The following is a 12,547-nucleotide window of genomic DNA, read 5'->3' as shown; positions in this document are numbered from 1 at the left end:
GTATAGAAGATTCAAATTTAATGCCCCCCAAAAATGATAATTCCTAATTTTAAATGTATAGCCGCTTGCTCCATTACCAATCTACCTCCCTTAGTGGCCTCATATACTAATAGCAGTGAGCCTTAATAGGCTGAGTAACTCTAATTCCAGTTCTCAATTTCAGATTGTGAGTGTATTTTTATTTTAATACCTTTCTAAAATTTAATTTTATTTCTATCTGCCCTCATTTTTTTTTTAATGCCTGGGCCTCAGGGCTGTGCCAATTTGCATATTTGAATTAATGCACCAAATAATGTTTGAAAGTCTAATCTTATTAAATGCTTTTAAATCCAACAGTTCCCCTGACTGGTTAGACTTTATTAAATTAACCCATATGTTATCAAAACCTTACGCTAGCTGTCTACTTGGTTGTCTCTGAGGGTCAGATGGACCAAAGAGTTTCCTTTAAAAAAAAAAAAAAAAAAACAACAGTATTGAGGCTGGAAAATTTATGTGAGGTTAGATTTCCAAATATTTTCCACTAACGCAAAATGCCATGAATTATAGAATTTCCGGTTGACTAATTGCTTAAGAGTTGACAGTTGTTGAGCTAAGGATTTTTCATCTCATTTTCCCACCCCTTAGTAAAGCTTTGTCACAAGTAATTTTAAAGAGGAGAGTAAAATGATTTATATGTTCCATATGCTATGACTGTACTAGTGGTGAAAGAAATACTTCAGTGGGTAGTAATAGATCTAAGGAAAGAAGTAAGAAAATAGCGGATAGTAAACTGTGGTAACAAATCAAAATATGAACAACTCTCTGTTAAAGATTACAAATAAATTCCGGTGGCCTTATACAAGAGAAAGCAAAAAATGCCAAAAGTATAGATATACTACAAACTATGTGGAATATACTTAAAGTGTATAAGTATTACACTTTATACTTAAAGTGTAAAATCTGTGATTTATCCTGTCAGTTATATATAGGACATAATCAGTGATGACATTAAGCAACAAACTATTTAAATGATATCAATTCAAGCCTCAGAAGATACTCTACTTCTCAGGATTAAATATGAGGAACTCAAGATAAGAGATTTCCATAGTTACCTCAGGCTGAGAAATAGCATTTGAGCCAATGGCTACAGTTGTCCTAGAGGAAAGGATTTCTTACTCTAGACAAGAATTATAGATGTGATCTTCTGAGTAAAAACAGCCAAGTTAAAGCATAAGGACACTCTCCCCAAGGGGCTAGCCAGATAACTATATTTATGGGATGTTATCCTTTACCATCCAGTGCAAGTGTCCTTATGCATAAAGCTGCGAGAGGATCAGAAGCAAGCCAAGTTGCTCACCTATTTCTTTTGCATTAAAAAAAAATTAATTATAGATGATTTACAATATTATATTAATTTCAGGTATACATAAAAGTGATTCAGTTGTATATGTGTGTGTATATATGTGTGTGTATATATAGTTAGGTTGATTTTCATTATAAGTTATTACAAGATGTTGAATATAGTCCCTTGTGCTACACAGTAAATGCTTGTTGCATATCTATTTATAGTAGCTTGTATCTAGGGCTTCCTTGATAGGGCAATTGGTAAAGAATCACCTGCAATGCAGGAGATCCCAGTTCAATTCTTGGGTCGGGATGATCCACTGGAGAAGGGATAGGCTACCCATTCCAGTATTCTTGGGCTTCTCTTGTGGCTCAACTGGTAAAGAATCTGCCTGCAATGTGGGAGACCTAGGTTCCATCCCTGGGTTGGGAAGATCCCCTGGAGAAGGGAAAGGCTACCCACTCTTGTATTCTGGCCTAGAGAATTCCATGGATTGTATTGTTCATGGGGTCGCAAAGAGTAGGACACGACTGAGCGACTTTCACTTTCAGCTTGTATCCGCTAATCTCATACTCCTATTTTATTTGTCCCCTCCCTGTCTTTCACCTTTCCTAACTGTAAGTTTGCTTTCTGTGTCTGTGAGTCTATTTCTGTTTTGTATGTAGACTTATTTGTATAATTTTTTATATTACACTTAGTGATATCATAGAATACTCATCTTTCTGTGATGTTACTTCACTTAGTATGGAGAGTATCTTGGTCCATCCGTGTTGCTGCAGATGGCAATATTTCACTCTTTTATGGCTGAGTAATATTCCATTGTATCAAGATCACATCTTCTTAAACCAGTCATCTGTTGAAGGGCACTTGTGTTGTTTCTGTGCTTGGATATTTTAAGTAGCTCTGGAGAAGTCAATGGCACCCCACTCCAGTACTCTTGCCTGGAAAATCCCATGGACAGAGGAGCCTGGTAGGCTGCAGTCCATGGGGTCGCTAAGAGTCGGGCACGACTGAACGACTTCACTTTCACTTTTCACTTTCATGCATTGGAGAAGGAAATGGCAACCCACTCCAGTATTCTTGCCTGGAGAATCCCAGGGACGGAGGAGCCTAGTGGGCTGCCGTCTATGGGCCACATCACTTCTAAACCTGTCAACAATATCTTGAGAGATAGTCCAGTGCAAAGTTCTGTTTATCACGATTGTTTAGTAATATTAATCTACTAAAATTCAGTTTAGCTTCTTTTAGAACCAGATGTAACCAATTTTTAAATCTACCTCTAAAAGTAATAATTTGTTGTCATTTAGTCACTCTGTCAAGTCTGATTCTTTGCGACCCCGTGGACTGCAGCACGCCAGGCTTCCCTGTTATTATTATGAATAATAGCAACTTCATTTTACATACAATCAAGATTTATGACTTACACTTGCTTCCCCAAAACTTGAGTGTGTTTGTGGCTGGCTGTTTGTGTGTATGGCAGAAATAAGGGGCAGATCCCTTTTAAAACTTGTGATTTGTTTCTGAAAACAATAGTATAATGTTGGCTGAATAGCTCTGTCATAATTATAATAGAGTGACTCATAGCACACTGCAAGTGCTGTTATAGCATTTTGTTGTACAAAAAATTGGTTGAATGATTCTCAAAATTAAAAAATAGGAAACTAAAATGTAAATTGCAAAACTAACTACTGTATCCACTTGGCAAATGAAAATTCTTGACGTAGGTATATTCAAAAACATTTCCAAGAGGAAAATCTGACCTAAAATTATTGTATTAAATATACTTTTTCTTAGCTATTAATATATTCTCTTCCTATAAATAGTAATACAAAAGTTTAATAACCAGAATTTATAGTTGAAATTAACATATATCATTAGCATAGTTATATACAAGTAGATCATTGTCATTAAAAATAGGACATTTGAATAGATGAAATATCTTTATTAATGGTAGAATTATATGTAAGAACAAATTACAGTTAAAATATTTCATCAGCTTTCAAAGCCTTTGTGTGTCAAGACTATTTATTGCCTTATTGAAAATGTAGTCTTTTAATATGCCAAAAATGGATATAAAATGAATTAAAACTGGTAACTCAGCTGAGAACAGCACGGACCACAACATACAGAGTCATCATGGTATGTCAGATTTGCATATGGTGCATTAAATCCTCATTACAATAAGATTAGGTATATATTATTAGTAGCATTTTGAATATAAAGTACAAGTAAGGGTTAGTATTTAAAATTCTAGTTTAGCTACTCAATATACTCCTAACCACTAGGCTATGATTTCATTTTTAACTGTAGAGTTAAGATCATGTCTTGCTAAAAGCATCTGATTCTCCCTTTCATTATCACAGGACTTATAAAAATTTCAACCAATTGTGGTATCAGGTACAAAGTCCAATATCTCTTGATCTGGTTGAGGTCTATTTGCAGCGTCTCTTGATCTGAAGACTTACGAACTAAAGTCAAATTACCTGTCATATGATACAAGAGTCATGGGTTAACAACAACAAATTCTCCCATTTAATTTTGGAAGATGGGAAGGATTTAGTAATCACTGATCCATAACAGTTTTGAAATTCCACTTGACACTAACTGGGGCTTGAAAATATTTCTTGACTTATATCCTTTTAATAGGTCCATAGACTACTATTCTCAGCCCTGCCTTCTAGGAATTAATTTCTTTTTTTTTTTTTTTAATCACCTCCTTGGTCAATTATGAAGAGAAGATTGGAAGACATCTTTTTGGCAATCTATTTAACTATGTGCAGAATTTTGGAGACCAAGCAGCAATTAATACATCAAGAACTCTTAGTCTCTTCTAGTCTACGGTGGTGGTGCTTTTTGCTAACACAACTATACTTTATATAAATATATGTGGGTTTTTTTAAATGTTTTCCAGGTCCACTCTGCCAAAATTGGGCTTCCCTTGTGGCTCAGCTGGTAAAGAATCTGCCTGCAATGTGGGAGACCTGGGTTTGATCTTCCCAAAATGGGTTGGGAAGACCCCCTGGAGAAAGGAAAGGCTATCCACTCCAGTATTCCATCCTGGAGAATTCCATGGACTGTATAGTACATAGGGTCACAAAGAGTCGGATGCAACTGAGAGACTTTCACTTTCTGCCAAAATCTATTAGTATGTCCATAATTCTTTCCCCAAACCTCTTTCTCTAGATTCAGTTATATGTATTTCGGATGTATCATGTTTTAGTAAAATACTGCTTTATTCATCCAGCATCACTTTTATCTTGCGAATGGCATTTTGTTCATTTTAGAGGCATAATTTTAAGGGATGGTAATTAATTTAGAAGTTTTAATAAAAGATTAGATAACAGGCTTCACTGAATCTTTATCCTGAGATTATTTTTAATGATAACCTCTGAGTTAGGCATTTTCCTTGTCTTATTAGCCACACCTTTAATTTGTCAAAAAATAATTTCATTTAGCAACTCTGCAATCTTGTATTATCTCTACTACTACTAAACACTGCTCGAAAACTGGCTGTTTCTTTTCAGATTTCATCATTTTTTGGTACCTCTGTATGTTTATCAGGCACATAATCCTCCAAATGCAGGTAATAACTTTAGTAAAAGTCTCAGTACTAACATCCACAGGTCAGATTTTTCTAGTATTTCATTAGAATTTCCTCACTTTTTCTGGACATTTATAGCAATTTTCTTGCAGCCTATAGCACTGAAAATCACATTTTGTTGAAATGGCACCCCATTTCCCAGTGTCAACTTCTGGTCAGCTGTTGGCATAGTAAGGCTGCAGACTATATCATCCCAAAACTCAGTGGCTTAAAATAACATTTATTCTTATTCCTGTGTCTGCAAGCCATCTGGAGGCATCTCTGTTGTTATCAGCAAGTCTTAAATAGGTTCAGTCCCAGCTACATGCTTGATTTAGTCTATTCTGTGTCTCTTTCATCCCTCTGAGACAGTTTTGAGTGTGGAAAGAGGATGCCTACTCTTTCCCAGTTGGGCATCCCAGCTGCCTCAGTGGTAAAGAACCTGCCTGCCAGTGCAGGAGACACAGAAGATGTGGGCTTGATCCCTGGGTCAGGAAGATCCTCTGAAGGAGGGTATGGCAACCTATTCCAGTATTCTTGCCTAGAGAATTCCATGGACAGAGGAACCTGGCAGGCTACAGTCCACAAGGTCACGAAGAATCAGACATGACTGAAGCAACTTAGCATGCTTGCTCTTTCCCAGTAGCTAATCCAAATTGTGTGTGTATGTGTTTAGATATTGTTCAGATCAATGTATTAGAGGTACATGGATACCACAACTTGTTGGTTTTGAAGTGCTGAGCCTTATGTAAAATATACTGCAAAAGATGGTTCTGGCCAGCGTATTGTTGACATAAAATCCTTCTAGTCTAGTTGGTATCAAGCAAAGGTAAGAAGTATAGCAGATCTGCTAATGTCATTCATCATATGTATCATTATGCCTGATCAAAAAGATATTTTGAAGGAATCACTTAGTGCCAAAGCCTGGAATTGTGGAGTAGAATAGGGTTTTCTCCACTTAATCTGACAGTGACAGCTGTCAAAATTGCAGTGTCATTTATCTAGTGATCATATATTTAGCTTCTTGATTTTCAGGCCGAAACCAAAATAAAGAGACTTCTCACTTTTCCTTCCACTGTATCTGTTCTTACAGATGTAGCTCATTTTGCAAGCACAGCTGTGGAAGTCATTGATGCCTTGGCAGTGATCTCCGAATCTCATACGGTCTGGAGGCATGAGATCATTGCCAAGGGACAGGGGAAAGTAGCGGTGAATAGCACTAGAGTGAGAGGGTAATGGTGGTAATAGAGTGACATGAAACCTTGAAACACTTTGTTGGATCTTTGGACATATATCTATACATACTGCTAATGTGACTCTCAGCTCTCAGTGGTAGAATTGGGCAGAATGTCAAGTAGGTAACTATAATTGTGTAATTTATACATGGCCAAGAGTGATTAAGGGACTTCCCGGGTGACTCAGTGGTAAAGAATCCGCCTGTCCATTGCAAGAGACATGGGTTCAATCCTTGGGTGGGGAAGATCCCCTGGAGTAGGAAATGGCAACCCTCTCCAATATTCTTGCCTGGAAAATCCCATGGACAAGAAGAGCCTGGCAGACCATAGCCCATGGAGTCACAAAAAGTCGGACTCAACTGAGCACACACACAAGAGTGATTAAAAACTGAGTTATCTTCATTGGAAAATCTAAGAATCTCTTCTAACTATGGAGCACACACTCGGAAAGAGCATCAGATTCCCTAAAGAGCTGTATCATATGCAAAATTTGTGACCTGAAACACTCACTTCAGAAATACAAATTATTCACAGTCTGGTTAAAGAGTTACTGCATCCTTCAGTCATGAAGGAACTGAATTAGATGCTTCTAGGTGCACTTCCAGATGGCACTAGTGGTTAAAAAAAAAAAAAAAAACAACGTCCTGCCAATGCAGGAGACAGATGCAGGTTTGATACCTGGGTTGGGAAGATTCCTCTGGAGAAACGCATGGTAACCCACTCCAGTATTCTTGCCTGGAGAATTCCATGGACAGAAGAGCCCGATGGGCTACAGTCCACGGGGTTGCAAAGAGTCAGACATGATTAACATGACTTAGCATGCATGCAGGCCTATTTCAAATAGGAAATGTCTTAGAATGTTTTTTTTTTTTTTCTTAATTTTAGTATTCTTTGGGGGAAAAAATCCCAGTAAAACTTCAGACTTAAGATAGAGATTCCCAGGCAATAGTACATTAAATCCTAGAAAGTCAGTAGTATAATGAACTGAAGATCTGTGGGAGAAGAAAATCATTGCCTCGTTTCACCCTCTGCCACACTTCAGCCTTAGGTAATATAGAAAGGTCTGAGAAAATACAGTTTATGTGTTACTAAGGTGCACTGGTTTCTGAGACAGGCACAGTGCATTGAGCCCCTTTTCTATTACTGCTTGTCTGAACTTGGGGAAAATCTCAGAAAACACTAAATCTTGATTTTCTTACTTTAAAATGGTTATGATAGTACCTATTGCATAATGTTATCGAAAGATGAAATGACTTTATATATATGGCGTTACTTTAGTATATGGTAAAAAGAAAATACAGGAAAAAATAGTACCATTCTGCTCCCTCTCTTTCCTCTTGTTTATGTCTTTTTCTTCTACCCACTCCAGTCTTCCTCCTCTCCTCTGTATTTCCCCTACCCTCTTTTATCCACAAGAATCTAGATGTTTTCATAGACATTAGATACAATAATTATTTGATGAGTGCACAAAATTGAATCCTAGAGAAAAAATAATGAAAGCAAAACTCATCTGAGATTTAGATCCAAATACTTAGGGATTTAAATATAAGGCTGTCAAAGTTTTAACCACTGTACAAAATGATTGTTTCCTATGAGCATGTAAACAGCACAAGAGTCAAACATTAGCAAATAGAGTTGTACAACATCATGGTATTAATAGCTTAGCACTGAATAGATGTTCTCTTATACATTCATATGTTTAGAATACAGATTGCAAAGAAATGCATGGCTTTAATTTCTCATCTTTGACTTATTGACCACCCTTATTCTAAATCTATTATTAAAGCAACTGAGGACATGTCATATAAATAATATTGTACTATGTATCTAATTCCCAAAGCAAGAATCATAATCAGTCTGTTTCAAGCCATTTTACTATAGAAGCAAATAAATATGTTTTGTAGACAGCTCCATAAAATGCAGATTTGAGGGTCCTTTGAGGAAAAGAAAGTATTGTGTGGTGCTCACTACTCATAATAATACAGATTTGAAACTGTGGGATTTACCTGTAAGGAAAAGGGATCATTGTATAGTACTTCAGACAACTCAGAGCTTTATTTTTCATGTTATAAAATGTCAGAAAGGAGACACATGCTGGCGTTTTTATCAACTGCTCTTGAAGGTCAGTTCTATGTCCAGTTCTAACTGTCGCTTCTTGACCTGTATACAGGTTTCTCAAGAGGCAGGTCAGGTGGTCTGGTATTCCCATCTCTTTCAGAATTTTCCACAGTTAATTGTGATCCACAGTCAAAGGCTTTGGCATAGTCAATAAAGCAGAAATAGATGTTTTTCTGGAACTCTCTTGCTTTTTCGATGATCCAGCAGATGTTGGCAATTTGATCTCTGGTTCCTCTGCCTTTTCTAAAACCAGCTTGAACATTTGGAAGTTCACGGTTCACGTATCGCTGAAGCCTGGCTTGGAGAATTTTGAGCATTACTTTACTAGCATGTGAGATGAGTGCAATTGTGTGGTAGTTTGAGCATTCTTTGGCATTGCCTTTTTTTGGGATTGGAATGAAAACTGAGCTTTTCCAGTCCTGTGGCCACTGCTGAGTTTTCCAAATCTGCTGACATATTGAGTGCAGCGCTTTCACAGCATCATCTCATCTTTTAGGGTATGAAATAGCTCAACTGGAATTCCATCACCTCCACTAGCTTTGTTCATAGTGATGCTTCCTAAGGCCCATCTGACTTCACATTCCAGGATGTCTGGCTCTAGGTGAGTGTGAGTGATCACACCCTCATGATTGTCTGGGTCATGAAGATCTTTTTTGTACAGTTCTTTTGTGTATTCTTGCCACCTCTTCTTAATATCTTCTGCTTCTGTTAGGTCCATACCATTTCTCTCCTTTATTGAACCCATCTTTGCATGAAATTTTCCCTTGGTATCTCTAATTTTCTTGAAGAGATCTCTAGTCTTTCCCATTCTATTGTTTTCCTCTATTTCTTTGCATTGATCACTGAGGAAGGCTTTCTTATCTCTCCTTGCTGTTCTTTGGAACTCTACATTCAAATGGGTATATCTTTCCTTTTCTCCTTTGCTTTTCACTTCTCTTCTTTTTACAGATATTTGTAAGGCCTCCTCAGAAAGCCATTTTGCTTTTTTGCATTTCTTTTTCTTGGGGATGATCTTGATCCCTGTCTCCTATACAATGTCACAAACCTCCATCCATAGTTCATCAGGCACTCTGTCTATCAGATCTAGTCACAGAACTGGACATGGAAAAATAGACTGATTCCAATTAGAAAAAGGAGTACGTCAAGACTGTATATTGTCACCCTGCTTATTTAACTTTTATTCAGAGTACATCATGAGAAACGCTGGGCTGGACGAAGCACAAGCTGGAATCAAGATTGCTGGGAGAAATATGAATAACCTCAGATATGCAGATGACACCACCCTTATGGCAGAAAGTGAAGAAGAACTAAAGAGCCTCTTGATTAAAGTGAAACAGGAGAGTGAAAAAGTTGGCTTAAAGCTCAACATTCAGAAAACTAAGATCATGGCATCCAGTCCCATCACTTCATGGCAAATAGAAGGGAAACAGTGGAAACAGTGGCTGACTTTTTTTTCTGGGCTCCAAAATCACTGCAGATGGTGATTGTAGCCATGAAATTAAAAGATGCTTACTCCTTGGAAGGAAAGTTATGACCAATCTAGATAGTATATTAAAAAGCAGGGACAGTACTTTGCCAATAAAGGTCCATCTAGTTAAGGCTATAGTTTTTCCAGTAGTCATGTCTGGATGTGAGAATTGGACAATAAAGAAAGCTGAGTGCTGAAGAATTGATGTTTTTGAACTGTGGTGTTGGAGAAGACTCTTGCAAATTCCTTGGACTGCAAGGAGATCCAACCAGTCCATCCTAAAGGAGATCAGTCCTGGGTGTTCATTGGAGGGACTGATGTTGAAGCTGAAACTCCAATAATTTGGCCACTTGATGCGGAGAGCTGACTCATTTGAAAAGACCCTGATGCTGGGAGAGATTGGGGGCAGGAGGAGAAGGGGGCGACAGAGGATGAGATGGTTGGATGGCATCACTGACACAATGGACATGTGTTTGAGTGAACTCCAAGAGTTGGTGATGGACAGGGAGGCCTGGTGTGCTGCGATTCATGTGGTCGCAAAGAGTTGGACACGACTGAGCGACTGAACTGAACTTAATGGTCAGGGCCCCGGACTGAGATTATCTTTGCTTTACCTTCATAATGTGAAGTTAGAAGTTGTTGGTACCTTCAACAAATCAGAGTTTGATTAGTACATAAGACTATTTATTATATAAGCAACAAAGAGTCTCTCCTGCAATTCACATCTTGGCCACCTAACATTCGTACACAACATTCATATACACGTCTTTCCACCTCCTTAAAACAAATACTGCAAAGCCCCATCTTTTGGGGCATCCAGGTCAAAATAAAAGATCTCTGGGTAATGTTTAATCCTTCTCATCAGGTCTGACTATAAGTCCTTGTGGTTTGATGGTACATAAACTGAATTATAAGTTACCTGCTCATGATATATTTGGAGAGTGATCCAGGAGAACAAGGAAAATTTTTAAAACTACAATAAAAAGTAGAAAATAATGAGAAGTGCATAGCCCTCACTGGTCTCTAGCAATTGTGAAATCCTACTAGGAAGAATATCAAGCATTACCTGCCTTGTGAATGAAGTTTTCTTCATCAACCTATCAATTCCATATTCTGTGTATTAAGAATATCTGCTTTAAATATTGTTCTCAAAGGCTACAATTGAAGAGGACACTGGTATTATAGGGGCTAATTAGAAGTCTATCATCTGTTAGTGCCATTACAGAGACCCAGAATATATCCTGGATTTAAAAATCACTGGTTCTGTGGTCTCAACAGAGAAATTTGTATCAGACTAACACTCCCAATGAATGCAAGTCTAAAACATGCATTTAAAAGAATAAGCTTTAGGATTACCAACAAAGACAGGAGGACAGTGTTCACTTCATTCAGATATCTGCAAATGTCCTATGCTATGAAGAAAGGGCAAGTGTGTAGGCGGATAGGTGCTTGGGAGAGTTCCAGTGGGCTATGGAGGCAAAGACTGGAGTTCAGAAATGCCAGAGGGCAGGGGATTGAGGGGTCATGATACTAGCAAAAGAATCATAGATGTGAGCCTGAAATTCTCCATTAGCTTCTCCCTAAGTATTTGCCAACTTCTAAGCCTCTAATGCAGTAAACAAAATGCTGGAAAATACAAATAAGCAGAGAAGAGCCCTTGTAGACTAAAAATCTAACCAGGGATACTGACATTCTTATGGAGCTCATGCAGACTAATCTGCATGTAATCTCTGCTAGAAAGAAATCCAATTCTTTTGCTGTGTAGAAGTAAACATCATTCAAGGCCTCTACAGTTTTCCCATACAGTATTAGGAATTCTATGAAAAAATATCAGATATGCCAATAAAAATTAGTTTCAAGGAGTTCCATGAACTTTACATGAATCTGGTATTAGTCTGTGTTTTGAATCTTAATTTTCAGTTATTTGATTTTAAAATTACAGATTCATGTGAGGGTTATTAGATCTCTTGAATGTTCCTCTTTTTTGTTTTACTAGTTTTATAAATGTCCTAACCAATATACTACTTTTGTCCTAATTTTATGTATGCTAAATGTTGGTCCTTTTTTGATCATATCTAATACATCACATAATCTTTCTACATTTCCATTTATTTTTTCTATTCTTTAATCTTCTTGTTCAATAATGCTCTCTCCTTTTATATAATGAATAAGGTACTTAGTACCTTATGAATTAGGTACTATTATTATTCCTACCTTGTGCACAATCTGAGAATCAAAGATTAAGTAACCACTAACCAGCCTGATATCACAATACTGTGAATCAAACCTGGGCAATGTGGATTAAGAATCCATTTCCCTTACATTTATTTGATACTGTTTCACACAAAATAAAGTGATTGGATTCTCATTATATAGAACAGAAATAGGAGGGAAATCTTTCAAAGTATTGACATTGATTATGTGTGGGTTTTGTGTATGTGTGTAAAATTATTGATGTTTTATCCTCACTTTTGTTTTCATTAAAGTTTAAAAAAATTGTATAAGCACTATTTTTATATTTGAATATACTTTCAAAAAAAAAACTTGAAGATGAGTGGTATAAAATTGTTCTGTCCTACTAGCAATAACTATAAACAAGTGTTTTCTAGTTACAATGACTGTAAATATAAATAGTTACTTTAGGGCCAAGCAAGTACTTCCTTTGTGGTTCATTCTATCAAATGCAAAAATAATTTTATATCCTACAAATTTTAGGTAAATATAAATTGGTTTTTGAAAGATTTGTAAGTATATACCGTAGCTGTCTATTTTGCAGGAAATAGTTCTTTTTAAGCTTTATCAACCATTTCAAGACACTACAT

This window comes from Bos javanicus, chromosome 21, assembly GCF_032452875.1.
Source record: "Bos javanicus breed banteng chromosome 21, ARS-OSU_banteng_1.0, whole genome shotgun sequence".
In the NCBI taxonomy this organism is placed as follows: domain Eukaryota; kingdom Metazoa; phylum Chordata; class Mammalia; order Artiodactyla; family Bovidae; genus Bos; species Bos javanicus.
The sequence above is the reverse complement of the archived record's forward strand: the minus strand, read 5'-3'. Positions refer to the sequence as shown.